Here is a 12,964-nt window from a genome sequence, read left to right on the forward strand (position 1 = left end):
GTGGTCCGCGAACCATGCACAGATAGAAGCCTTGATCAATAGCTTCAGACAGGGACTGGGGTTGAAGATTTTTGTATAATATATCTCCCCAGGGCTGCTTGATGCCATTCTTCTCAGCATGCTCAGCCGTGACAAATCTGTATTTGTACCACTCTTCAGCCCAATATCTTCGAATCCATTGGATTCGAGTTTTGCGTTCTCCATAAGTTTCTTCAGGGTCTGTCTTGTACAATTCATGAAGATCTGGTGGCAAATCTTTGGATGTATTCCCATGGTGCTGTCCACCGCCCTTTCTAGCTGATTTTTCAGTTGCCATGAAGCTTAAACTGAATGGCTTCAGAACTTGCAAAGGCTTCTGTCTGCTGGTCAGATAAGAACTGGCTTCAGGTGAATTGATGTGACACTATAAGAATTCTGCAAATGAATGCAGACTATGAGAACCAAGGGATTCTCCCACGGACATGTAACTGTGACAACATTAGAGGTGCGAGGGAAGGGGAAGAGGTCATATGCATTCTCATAAGATTTTGAAGATAAATCAGTTTGAAGATATTGACCCCATAACGCGAAGACATTCCATTATTTGGTGAGAGTTGGTTCCAGATTTGTACGAATCCAAGAATAGGTAAGAACAGGATAAATTCATTATATAGACATAGAAACCGCTTTTGGTGGAGTACAATGAGTCTATCAGATCAAAAAGACAGTAAAAAGTGAGTTTTAATTACCACGTGAAGAACTGCTAGACAGAATGGATGAGGAGGCCGACCAGTTCAATCTCCCATGCCCTAACTTGGCGACGGAAGACACCTACAGCGGCGGCGGAGAAGACAAGGTCTGGGGCCGACGTGAGGACGACGTCGGTGAGGTCGCGGCAGCTAAGCGCTTCGTCGCCGGCGTCGTCGAGAGCTAGCGGTGGCGCTAGGGTTTGTGCGAGGTGGCGAGGTGGGAGAAAGATTTTGACCACGATGTGATGTGTATTTATAAGGAAAGGGACGACACAGCACAATTACGCAGGTGCCCCTGGCGGTTCACATCTGAAGGGCACGTGGCAAACATGCAACACATTGGAAGTTGTTCCATGTTCCCACACATGCCTGGATTGTCGGGGTGGTCATTTTGGCTTCTTCGGGTTTTAGGCAATAAGGATATAGCATGAAAATCAGATATAATTCTTGTCTCTGTATCTTCTACTGACAAGGACGCAGAGAAGACAGTCGACGGTTTCAATAGAATGCATATGATTTGGATAGATAGAATTTGAGGTAGAAGCATAGAAGAGGTTAGGGTCCGATCACATTCACTTAGATCAAAAGATTCAAGCAAGAAGTCATAGCTATAAGTGAATGCTGTAGAGGACAGAACACAAATATGTATATATCCTAGTAAAAGACCAAATCAACAAGGTGAAGATAATCATGAACTTAAGTCAAGGATGAAGACAAATCAAATGCGAAGACTTTGCAATTATAACACCAAGAAAAACACTTCAAACAAAAGTTTGGTGGTGGCGTTACCTACCGTATAGGAAGTATTAGACCCAGACATGACGCACAATTATCGTGGCACTCCGAAGTCGAATTCCGCATTAATGTATTCACACTTAGAGTGCATGTCTTCATTGATCGAAGATATACATTACTTCGTGTGTTGCACATCTAAGTCATCAATATGCATAAGTGTTAGGATGTGTGTCCAATCACAGGACATTTGAGGATTCCAAGATATTTAGCTCACACCACAACTTGCAAAACCTTTTCTCATCCAAGGGCTTTGTGAAGATATCTGCCTATTGCTCTTCAGCGTTGACGTGAATGATATCAATATCTTCCTTCATGACATGATCTCTGAGAAAGTGATGACGAATTTCAATGTGCTTTGCCTTCGAGTGCTGAACTGGGTTGTTGGCAATCTTGATGGCGCTTTCATTGTCGCAGTAGAGTGGCACATGCTTCAGGTGAACACCATAGTCCTTGAGAGTTTGCTTCATCTAGAGAAGCTGAGCACGTCAAGATCCAGCAGCAATGTATTCAGATTCAGCAGTGGAGAGAGATACACAGTTCTGCTTCTTTGAAAACCAACAGACAAGTGATCGTCCCAGAAAGTGACATGTGCCTGATGTGGACTTGCGATCAACCTTGTCACCAGCATAATCATCATATGAGAATCCAACTAGATTAAACTCTAATCCCTTTGGATACCATAATCCTAGTGTTGGGGTGTAAGCCAAATATAGGAGAATTCGCTTCATAGCTAAGTGATGTGCCCAAGTCATCTTTCGAGCTTCGCAGGCACCACACAAATGATCCTTCTTGAACTTGACGCTCTCGATGCCTACAACGTGTTTCTTCTTCGCGAGAGTGTGCAAGTTCCTCATGCCAGCATGCCCTAGCCTTCGATGCCAAAGCCAGCATTCTGAAGCTTTTGCTAGAAGACATACGACCATTTGTGGTCCTGCTGAGAAGTCTACCATATACAGATCATCTTTCCTATACCCTTCAAAGACTAGAGACTTATCAGATTCCATTAGAACAAAGCAACGGTATTTTCCAAATAGCACAATCATGTTTAAGTCACAAAGCATTGAGACAGACATTAAGTTGAAACTAAGGGATTCAACAAGCATCACTTTATACATGTGCTGATCCCTTGATATTGCAACTCTAACTAGACCCAATACCTTGCTTTTACCAGTGGCAACAAATGTGATGTGACTCTTGTCTGATGGACGTAGTGTTGAATTCATCAGTAGACTTCGATCGCCAGTCATGTGGTTAGTGCATCCACTATCCATAATCCATTCTGAAGACTTTGGTGTCATACCCTACAGTGCAGTTAGGGGGATAGGCTTCACCAAGGGAATTGTGAAGCATAAACATTTGACGAACAAGTGGAACATAGAAGTTCATATGTTGGTTAGGATAGATAGGATGAGTGTCAAGGAATCCCGGGACGAAATACATAGTAAGACCATTTGGGCATTTTATCTTGCACCCCACAAGATGTTTAAGGTCCCCAGCATTAGCATCGGACGCCTTTGATTTCCGGCTAGAGACCTTTCCCTGCAAAAGAGAGTTAAGTTTTCTTAACCACCCACATTTTCAGGGGTGGCCTAGAAGCAATGAGTCTAAGTGCAGCATCTGAGAACTTCGGCTTTGGAGCCCTAGCAAATAGCCTTGTAGGAGGTGAATAATACTCATAAGAATAAGCAGAAATGTTCTTTGTTCTATGAACGTAGCAGTTTGAGGAAACACACTCATATTCATGGGTCTGAGTATGATTTCCCTGCAAAACATTGGCGTTAGGGTGACTCAGATGAGTCCTCTGGTTGTATGAAGACTCTGGACCATATGAAGCCTTTGATCTGGGGGTTTTCTTCTTCCCAGGTGGTGTCATGACGACATTCACTGGAAGATTCTCAAGACAGCTTTTGGGTACCCATATCGTCTTCACAGGTGGCCCATTCTTGTAGTTAGTACCAATATACCTGGCAAACACTTCGCCATTCTGATTCTTAAATAGTTTATAGTTTGCATCAAAGGATTCATCAATGATAATAGGGTTAGCACAAGTGAAACCAGATAAGGTGGATGGATCCACTGAAGGTTCCTTTGCAGCAACCCATGTGGTTTTGGGGTACTGCTCAGGCTTCCAGTAAGAACCGTCAACATTCATTTTCTTCTCAGACCCAACACCCTCTTTCCTAGGGTTTCGGTCCAGAATCTGCTTTTTGAGGACATCACATAATGTGTGACGCCCTTTGAGACTTTTGTACATCCCTGTCTCAAGCAGTGTCTTCAACCTAGCATTTTCATCAGCAATAGTAGTGGTATCCTCAGCAGAGGGGTTAGTTACCACATCAGAAGTTGAAGATATTGCAACAGTAGCAGCAATAGAACATTCAGCAACAGAGGTAGTGTTATCACGCTCAATGCATTTTAGACATGGTGGTTCTAATACTTCCTGAGTGGGACTGATCTGTTGAGTGCAAAGTGACTCGTTCTCTTTTAGAAGATCTTCATGAATCGTTCTCAATTTCTCAAGATCTTGCTTCCTTTGAAGATAATCGTAGGAAAGCTTTTCATGAGTTGTTGAGAGCGTTTACATGCATATTTTTGATGTCTTCAATTAAGGACTGAGATCGGTTCATTTCCGCATCCAACATGTCATCGCTTTTGTCTAACAGTTTTTGAATATGTTCCATAGCTTTCTGTTGTTCAATTGCAATTTTATCAAGTGTTTTGTAGCTAGGTTTGGATTCACAATCAGAGTCATCTTCACTTGATGTTTGAAAGTAATCATCGTGTGATTTTACCTTGGCACCATGTGCCATGAAGCAGTAGGTGGGAGCAGAGTCGTCCTTGTCATTATCATTAGTGTTGGTGACGGAGCCAATGTCTTTAGTGCTGAAGATGGACTTGGCAACGTAGGCTGTAGCTAGAGCCAGACTTGCAACGCCAGAGTCGGATTCCTCCTCAGACTCCACCTCCGCCTCCTCAGAAGCAGACTCCTCCTCTGAATCCATCTCCTTGCCAACAAAAGCACGAGCCTTGCCAGATGAACTCTTCTTGTGTGATGAAGACTTCAAAGAAGACTAGGAAGAAGACTTTGAGGATTTCTTCTTCTTCTTCTTGTCATCAGAATCATATTCCTTGCTCTTCTTCTTCTTCTTCTCATTGTACCACTGTGGACACTCAGAGATGTAGTGACTAGGTTTCTTGCACTTGTCATCTTTCTAGCTTCGCAGGCACCACACAGATGATCCTTCTTGAACTTGACACACTCGATGCCTATGACGTGTTTCTTCTTCGCGAGAGTGTGCAAGTTCCTCATGCCAGCATGCCCTAGCCTTTGATGCCAAAGCCAACATTCTGAAGCTTTTGCTAGAAGACATACGACCATCTGTGGTCCTGCTAAGAAGTCTACCATATACAGATCATCTTTCCTATACCCTTCAAAGACTAGAGACTTGTCAGATTCCATTAGAACAAGGCAACGATATTTTCCAAATAGCACGATCATGTTTAAGTCACAAAGCATTGAGACCGACATTAAGTTGAAACCAAGGGATTCAACAAGCATCACTTTATCCATGTGTTGATCCCTTGATATTGCAACTCTACCTAGACCCAATACCTTGCTTTTACCAGTGTCAGCAAATGTGATGTGACTCTTGTCTGATGGATGTAGTGTTGACTCCATCAGTAGACTTCGATCGCCAGTCATGTGGTTAGTGCATCCACTGTCCATAATCCATTATGAAGACTTTGGTGTCATACCCTACAGTGCACTTAGGGGGTAGGCTTCACCAAGGGAATTGTGAAGCATAAACATTTGAAGAACAAGTGGAACATAGAAGTTCAGATCTTGGTTAGGATAGATAGGATGAGTGTCAAGGAATCCTGGGACGAAATACATAGTAAGACCATTTGGGCATTTTATGTTGCACCCCACAAGATGTTTAAGGTCCCCAGCATTAGCATCGGACGCCTTTGATTTCCGGCTAGAGACCTTTCCCTGCAAAAGAGAGTTAAGTTTTCTTAACCACCCACATTTTTAGGGGTGGCCTAATGCCTTATTCTCCTTGTTTTCGCCGGATGTCATGCTCTAACTCATGCGCGTGAAAGCCAAGAACAAAAATGCATTCCTGGCATCGGTCAATATATATGTGGAAAAAATATATCCACTATAGAGGACAAGGAATTTCGGGGCGGTAAGCCAAAAACCGTCATGGGAAAATGAAGTTCTTCCAAGGACCGCCATAGAATGGACCGATGCACTAAAACGGTCATAACTTTGTCATTCGAAGTCCGTGTCGAACCCACAAGCACTCAAACTGCTCGCAGTAAGCATGCGAATCCAGAAAATACTCCCCGCTTGCGCCAGGAGGCCCGCAGTACCCTCAAATTTGCCTTTACGCATGACTTTGTGGCCCCAAAAATCAAATAACATCATTCGCCGCTATTTTTCGGACAAGTTTCTGAACCCATTGGCACTTCTTTTGAAGGAAATTGGACATATTGTGCTAGGTATAGACATTAGCCCCCTGGTAGGGACAAACGTAGCTTTATGCAGATGCTCTATGAGCCGGGCAATCTCATTTGGCCGTAAATTGAAGGAAATCCAGCGGCTATATGCATTATTCTCCTTGTTTGCGCCGGATTCCATGCTGTAACTCATGCGCGAGAAAGCCTAGAAGAAAAATGCATTCCTGGCATCGGTCAATATATATGTGGAAACAATATCTCCACTATAGAGGACAAGAAATTTCGGGGCGGTCAGCCAAAAAGCATCACGAGAAAATGAAGTTCTTTCAAGGACTACCATAAAATTCTCCCAGCTTGCCCCAGGAGGCCTGGAGTTCTCTCAAATACGGCCTTAAGCAAGACTTTTTGGACATGAAATTCAAAGAACATCTTTCGCCATTGTTTTTCAGACAAGTATCTGAACCCATTGGCACTTCCTTTTGAAGCAAATTCGAGAGATTATGTTGCTTATAGACATTAGCCCCCCTAGTAGGGACAAACATAGATTTCTGCAGACGCTCGATGATCCGGGCAATCTCATTTAGCCGTAAATTGAAGGAAATCCAGCGGCCATATGCCTTATTCTCATTGTTTTCGCCGGATGGCATGCTGTAACTCATGCGCGTGAAAGCCAGGAACAAAAACGCATTCTTGGCATTGGTCAATATATATGTGGAAGCTATATCTCCTATATAGAGGACAGGAAATTTCGGGGCGGTAAGCCAAAAAGGTCACGGGAAAATGAAGTTCTTCCAAGGACCGTCATAGAATGGTCCGATGTTCACTAAAACGGTCATAACTTTGTCATTCGAAGTCCGTGTCAAACCCACAAGCACTCAAACTGCTCGCGGTGAGCGTGTGAATCCAGAAAATACTCCTCGCTTGTGCCAGGAGGCCTGCAGTACCCTCAAATTTGTCCTTACGCAGGACTTTTTGGCCCCGAAAATCAAAGAACATCATTCACCGCTGTTTTCGGACAAGTTTCTGAACCCATTGGCACTTCTTTTGAAGGAAATTCGACAGATTGTGCTAGGTATAGACATCAGCCCACTAGTAGGGACAAACATAGCTTTCTGCAGATGCTCTATGAGCTGGGCAATCTCATTTGGCCGTAAATTGAAGGAAATCGAGCAGCTATATGCAGAATTCTCCTTGTTTTCGCCGGATCCCATGATGTAACTCATGCGCGTGAAAGCCAAGAATTAAAACGCATTCCTGGCATCGGTCAATATATATGTGGAAACAATATTTCCAATATAGAGGACAAGAAATTTCAGGGCGGTCAGCCAAAAGGCATCACGGGAAAATGAAGTTCTTTCAAGGACTACCATAGAATGGACCAATGTTCACTAAAACGGTCATAACTTTGTCATTCGGAGTTCGTGTTGAACCCACAAGCACTCAAACTACTCGCGATGAGTGTGATCATCCAGAAAATACTCCCCTCTTGCTCCAGGAGGCCCGGAGTACCCTCAAATTCGGCCTTAAGCAAGACTTCTTGCCCTGAAAGTCAAATAACATCATTCGCCGTGGTTTTTCAGACAAGTATCTGAACCCATTGGCACTTCCTTTTGAAGGAAATTCGAGAGATTATGTTACTTATAGACATTAGGCCCCCTGGTAGGGACAATTGTAGCTATCTGCAGATGCTCTATGAGTCAGGCAATCTCATATGGCCATAAATTGAAGGAAATCCAGTGGCTATATGCCTTATACTCCTTGTTTTCGCCAGATGGCATGATGTAACCTATGCGCGTGAAAGCCAAGAACAAAAGGGCATTCCTGGCATCGGTCAATATATATGTGGAAATAATATCTCCACTATAGAGGACAAGGAATTTCGGGGCGGTAAGCCAAAAATTCTCACGGGACAAAGAAGTTCTATTAAGGACCGCCATAGAATGGACCGATGTTCACTAAAACGATCATAACTTCGTCATTCGAAGTCCGTGTCGAACCCACAAGCACTCAAACGGCTTGCGGTGAGCGTGCAAATCCAGAAAATACTCCCCGCTTGCGCCAAGAGGCCTGCGGTACCCTCAAATTTGTCTTTGCGCATGACTTTTTGGCCCCGAAAATTAAATAACATCATTCGCCGCTGTTTTTCGGACAAGTTTCTGAACCCATTGGCACTTCTTTTGAAGGAAATTCGACAGATTGTGCTAGGTATAGACAATAGCCCCCTGGTAGGGACAAACGTAGATTTCTGCAGATGCTCTATGAGCCAGGCAATCTCATTTGGTTGTAAATTGAAGGAAATCCAGCGGCTATATGCATTATTGTCCTTGTTTTCGCCGGATTCCATGCTGTAACTCATGCGCGTGAAAGCCTAGAACAAAAACGCATTCCTGACATAGGTCAATATATATGTGGAAACAATATCTCCACTATAGAGGACAAGAAGTTTCGGGGCGGTCAGCCAAAAAGCATCACGGGAAAATGAAGTTCTTTAAAGGACTACCATAAAATGGACCGATGTTCAATAAAACGGTCATAACTTTGTCATTCAGAGTCTGTGTCGAACCCACAAGCACTCAAACCACTCGTGGTGAGCGTGCGAATCTAGAAAATACTCCCCTCTTTCGCCAGGAGGCCCGGAGTACCCTCAAATTCGGCCTTAAGCAAGACCTCTTTGCCCTAAAAGTCAAATAACATAATTCGCCGTTGTTTTTCGGACAAGTTTTTGAACCCATTGGCACTTCTTTTTGAAGGAATTTCGACAGATTATGTTGGTTATAGACATTAGCCCCCTGGTAGGGACAATCGTAGCTTTCTGCAGATGCTCTATAAGTCAGGCAATCACATTTGGTCGTAAATTGAAGAAAATCCAACGGCTATATGCCTTATACTCCTTGATTTCGCTAGATGGCATGCTGTAACCTATGCGTGTGAAAGCCAAGAACAAAAGGGCATTCCTGGCATCGGTCAATATATATGTGGAAACAATATCTCCACTATAGAGGACAAGAAATTTCGGGGCGGTCAAGGAAAAAGTGTCACGGGACAAAGTAGTTCTATCAAGGACTGCCATTGGATGGACCGATGTTCACTAAAACGGTCATAACTTTGTCGTTCGGAGTCAGTGTCGGACCCAAAAGTACTCAAACTGCTCGCGGTGAGCGTGTGAATCCAGAAAATTCTCCCCGCTTGCGCCAGGAGGCCTAGAGTTCTCTCAAATAGAGCCATAAGCAAGACTTTTTGGACCTGAAGTTCAAAGAACATCATTTGCCACTGTTTTTCGGACAAGTATCTGAACCCATTGGCACTTCCTTTTGAAGCAAATTCGAGAGATTATGTTGCTTATAGACATTAGCCCCTCTAGTAGGGACAAACATAGATTTCTGCAGATGCTCGATGATCCGGGCAATCTCATTTAGCCGTAAATTGAAGGAAATCCAGCGGCTATATGCCTTATTCTCCTTGTTTTCACTGGATCGCATGTTGTAACTCATGCGTGTGAAAGCCAAGAATAAAAACGCATTCCCGGCATCGGTCAATATATATGTGGAAACTATATCTCCACTATAGAGGATAAGAAATTTCAAGGCGGTCAGCCAAAAAGCATCACGGGAAAATGAAGTTCTTTCAAGGACTACCATAGAATGGACCAATGTTCACTAAAACGCTCATAACTTTGTCTTTCAGAGTCCGTGTCGAACCCACAAGCACTCAAACTGCTCGCGGTGAGCGTCCAAATCCCGAAAATACTCCCCTCTTGCTCCAGGAGACCCGGAGTACCCTCAAATTCGGCCTTAAGCAAGACTTCTTGCCCTGAAAGTCAAATAACATCATTCGTCGTGGTTTTTCAGACAAGTATCTGAACCCATTGGCACTTCCTTTTGAAGCAAATTCGAGAGATTATGTTAGTTATAGACATTAGGCCCCCTGGTAGGGACAATCGTAGCTATCTGCAGATGCTCTATGAGTCCGGCAATCTCATTTGGCCGTAAATTGAAGGAAATCCAGCGGCTATATGGCTTATACTACTTGTTTTCGCCAGATGGCATGATGTAACCTATGCGCGTGAAAGCCAAGAACACAAGGGCATTCCTGGCATCGGTCAATATATATGTGGAAACAATATCTCCACTATAGAGGACAAGGAATTTCGGGGCGGTAAGCCCAAAACTGTCACAGGACAAAGAAGTTCTATGAAGGACCGCCATAGAATGGACCGATGTTCACTAAAACGATCATAACTTCATCATTCGAAGTCCGTATCGAACCCACAAGCACTCAAACGGCTTGCGGTGAGCGTGCGAATCCAGAAAATACTACCCGCTTGCGCCAGGAGGCCCGCAGTACCCTCAAATTTGTCCTTACGCAGGACTTTTTGGCCCCGAAAATCAAAGAACATCATTCGCCGCTGTTTTTCGGACAAGTTTCTGAACCCATTGGCACTACTTTTGAAGGAAATTCGATAGATTGTGCTAGGTATAGACATTAGCCCCCCGGTAGGGACAAACGTAGCTTTCTGCAGATGCTCTATGAGCTGGGCAATCTCATTTGCCGTAAATTGAAGGAAATCGAACAGCTATATGCACAATTCTCCTTGTTTTCGCCAGATCCCATGATGTAACTCATGCGCGTGAAAGCCAAGAATTAAAAACGCATTCCTGGCATCGGTCAATATATATGTGGAAACAATATCTCCAATATAGAGGACAAGAAATTTCAAGGCGGTCAGCCAAAAAGCATCACGGGAAAATGAAGTTCTTTGAAGGACCACCATAGAATGGACCAATGTTCACTAAAACGGTCATAACTTTGTCATTCGGAGTCCGTGTCGAACCCACAAGCACTCAAACTGCTCGCGGTGAGCGTGCAAATCTAGAAAATACTCCCCTCTTGCTCCAGGAGGCCCGGAGTACCCTCAAATTCGGCCTTAAGCAAGACTTCTTGCCCTAAAAGTCAAATAACATCATACGCCGTGGTTTTTCGGACAAGTATCTGAACCCATTGGCACTTCCTTTTGAAGCAAATTCGAGAGATTATGTCACTTATAGACATTAGGCCCCTGGTAGGGACAATCGTAGCTATCTGCAGATGCTCTATGAGTCAGACAATCTCATTTGGCCGTAAATTGAAGGAAATCCAGCGGCTATATGCCTTATACTACTTGTTTTCGCCAGATGGCATGATGTAACCTATGCGCGTGAAAGCCAAGAACAAAAGGGCATTCCTGGCATCGGTCAATATATATGTGAAACAATATCTCCACTATAGAGGACAAGGAATTTCGGGGCGGTAAGCCCAAAACTGTCACGGGACAAAGAAGTTCTATGAAGGACCGCCATAGAATGGACCGATGTTCACTAAAACGATCATAACTTCATCATTCGAAGTCCGTGTCGAACCCACAAGCACTCAAACGGCTTGCGGTGAGCGTGCGAATCCAGAAAATACTACCCGCTTGCGCCAGGAGGCCCGCAGTACCCTCAAATTTGTCCTTACGCAGGACTTTTTGGCCCCGAAAATCAAAGAACATCATTCGCCGCTGTTTTTCGGACAAGTTTCTGAACCCATTGGCACTACTTTTGAAGGAAATTTGATAGATTGTGCTAGTTATAGACATTAGCCCCCTGGTAGGGACAAACGTAGCTTTCTGCAGATGCTCTATGAGCTGGGCAATCTCATTTGCCGTAAATTGAAGGAAATCGAACAGCTATATGCACAATTCTCCTTGTTTTCGCCAGATCCCATGATGTAACTCATGCGCGTGAAAGCCAATAATTAAAAACGCATTCCTGGCATCGGTCAATATATATGTGGAAACAATATCTCCAATATAGAGGACAAGAAATTTCAAGGCAGTCAGCCAAAAAGCATCACGGGAAAATGAAGTTCTTTCAAGGACTACCATAGAATGGACCAATGTTCACTAAAACGGTCATAACTTTGTCATTCGGAGTCCGTGTCGAACCCACAAGCACTCAAACTGCTCGCCGTGAGCGTGCAAATCTAGAAAATACTCCCATCTTGCTCCAGGAGGCCCGGAGTACCCTCAAATTCGGCCTTAAGCAAGACTTCTTGCCCTAAAAGTCAAATAACATCATTCGCCGTGGTTTTTCAGACAAGTATCTGAACCCATTGGCACTTCCTTTTGAAGCAAATTCGAGAGATTATGTTACTTATAGACATTAGGCCCCCTGGTAGGGACAATCGTAGCTATCTGCAGATGCTCTATGAGTCAGGCAATCTCATTTGGCCGTAAATTGAAGGAAATCCAGCGGCTATATGCCTTATACTACTTGTTTTCGCCAGATGGCATGATGTAACCTATGCGCGTGAAAGCCAAGAACAAAAGGGCATTCCTGGCATCGGTCAATATATATGTGGAAACAATATCTCCACTATAGAGGACAAGGAATTTCGGGGCGATAAGCCAAAAACTGTCACGGGACAAAGAAGTTCTATGAAGGACCGCCATAGAATGGACCGATGTTCACTAAAATGTTCATAACTTCATCATTCGAAGTCCGTGTCGAACCCACAAGCACTCAAACGGCTTGCGGTGAGCGTGCGAATTCAGAAAATACTCCCCGCTTGCGCCAGGAGGCCCACAGTACCCTCAAATTTGTCTTTACGCATGACTTTTTGGCCCCGAAAATTAAATAACATCATTCGCCGCTGTTTTTCGGACAAGTTTCTGAACCCATTGGCACTTCTTTTGAAGGAAATTCAACAGATTGTGCTAGGTATAGACATTAGCTCCCTGGTAGGGACAAACATAGCTTTTTGCAGATGCTCTATGAGCCAGGCAATCTCATTTGGCCGTAAATTGAAGGAAATCCAGCGGCTATATGCCTTATTCTCCTTGTTTTCGCCGGATGGCATGCTGTAACTCATGCGCGCGAAAGCCTAGAACAAAAACGCATTCCTGGCATTGGGCAATATATATGTGGAAACAATATCTCCACTATAGAGGACAAGAAATT

The sequence above is a fragment of the Triticum dicoccoides genome, chromosome 7B (genome assembly GCF_002162155.2).
Source record: "Triticum dicoccoides isolate Atlit2015 ecotype Zavitan chromosome 7B, WEW_v2.0, whole genome shotgun sequence".
NCBI lineage: Eukaryota > Viridiplantae > Streptophyta > Magnoliopsida > Poales > Poaceae > Triticum > Triticum dicoccoides.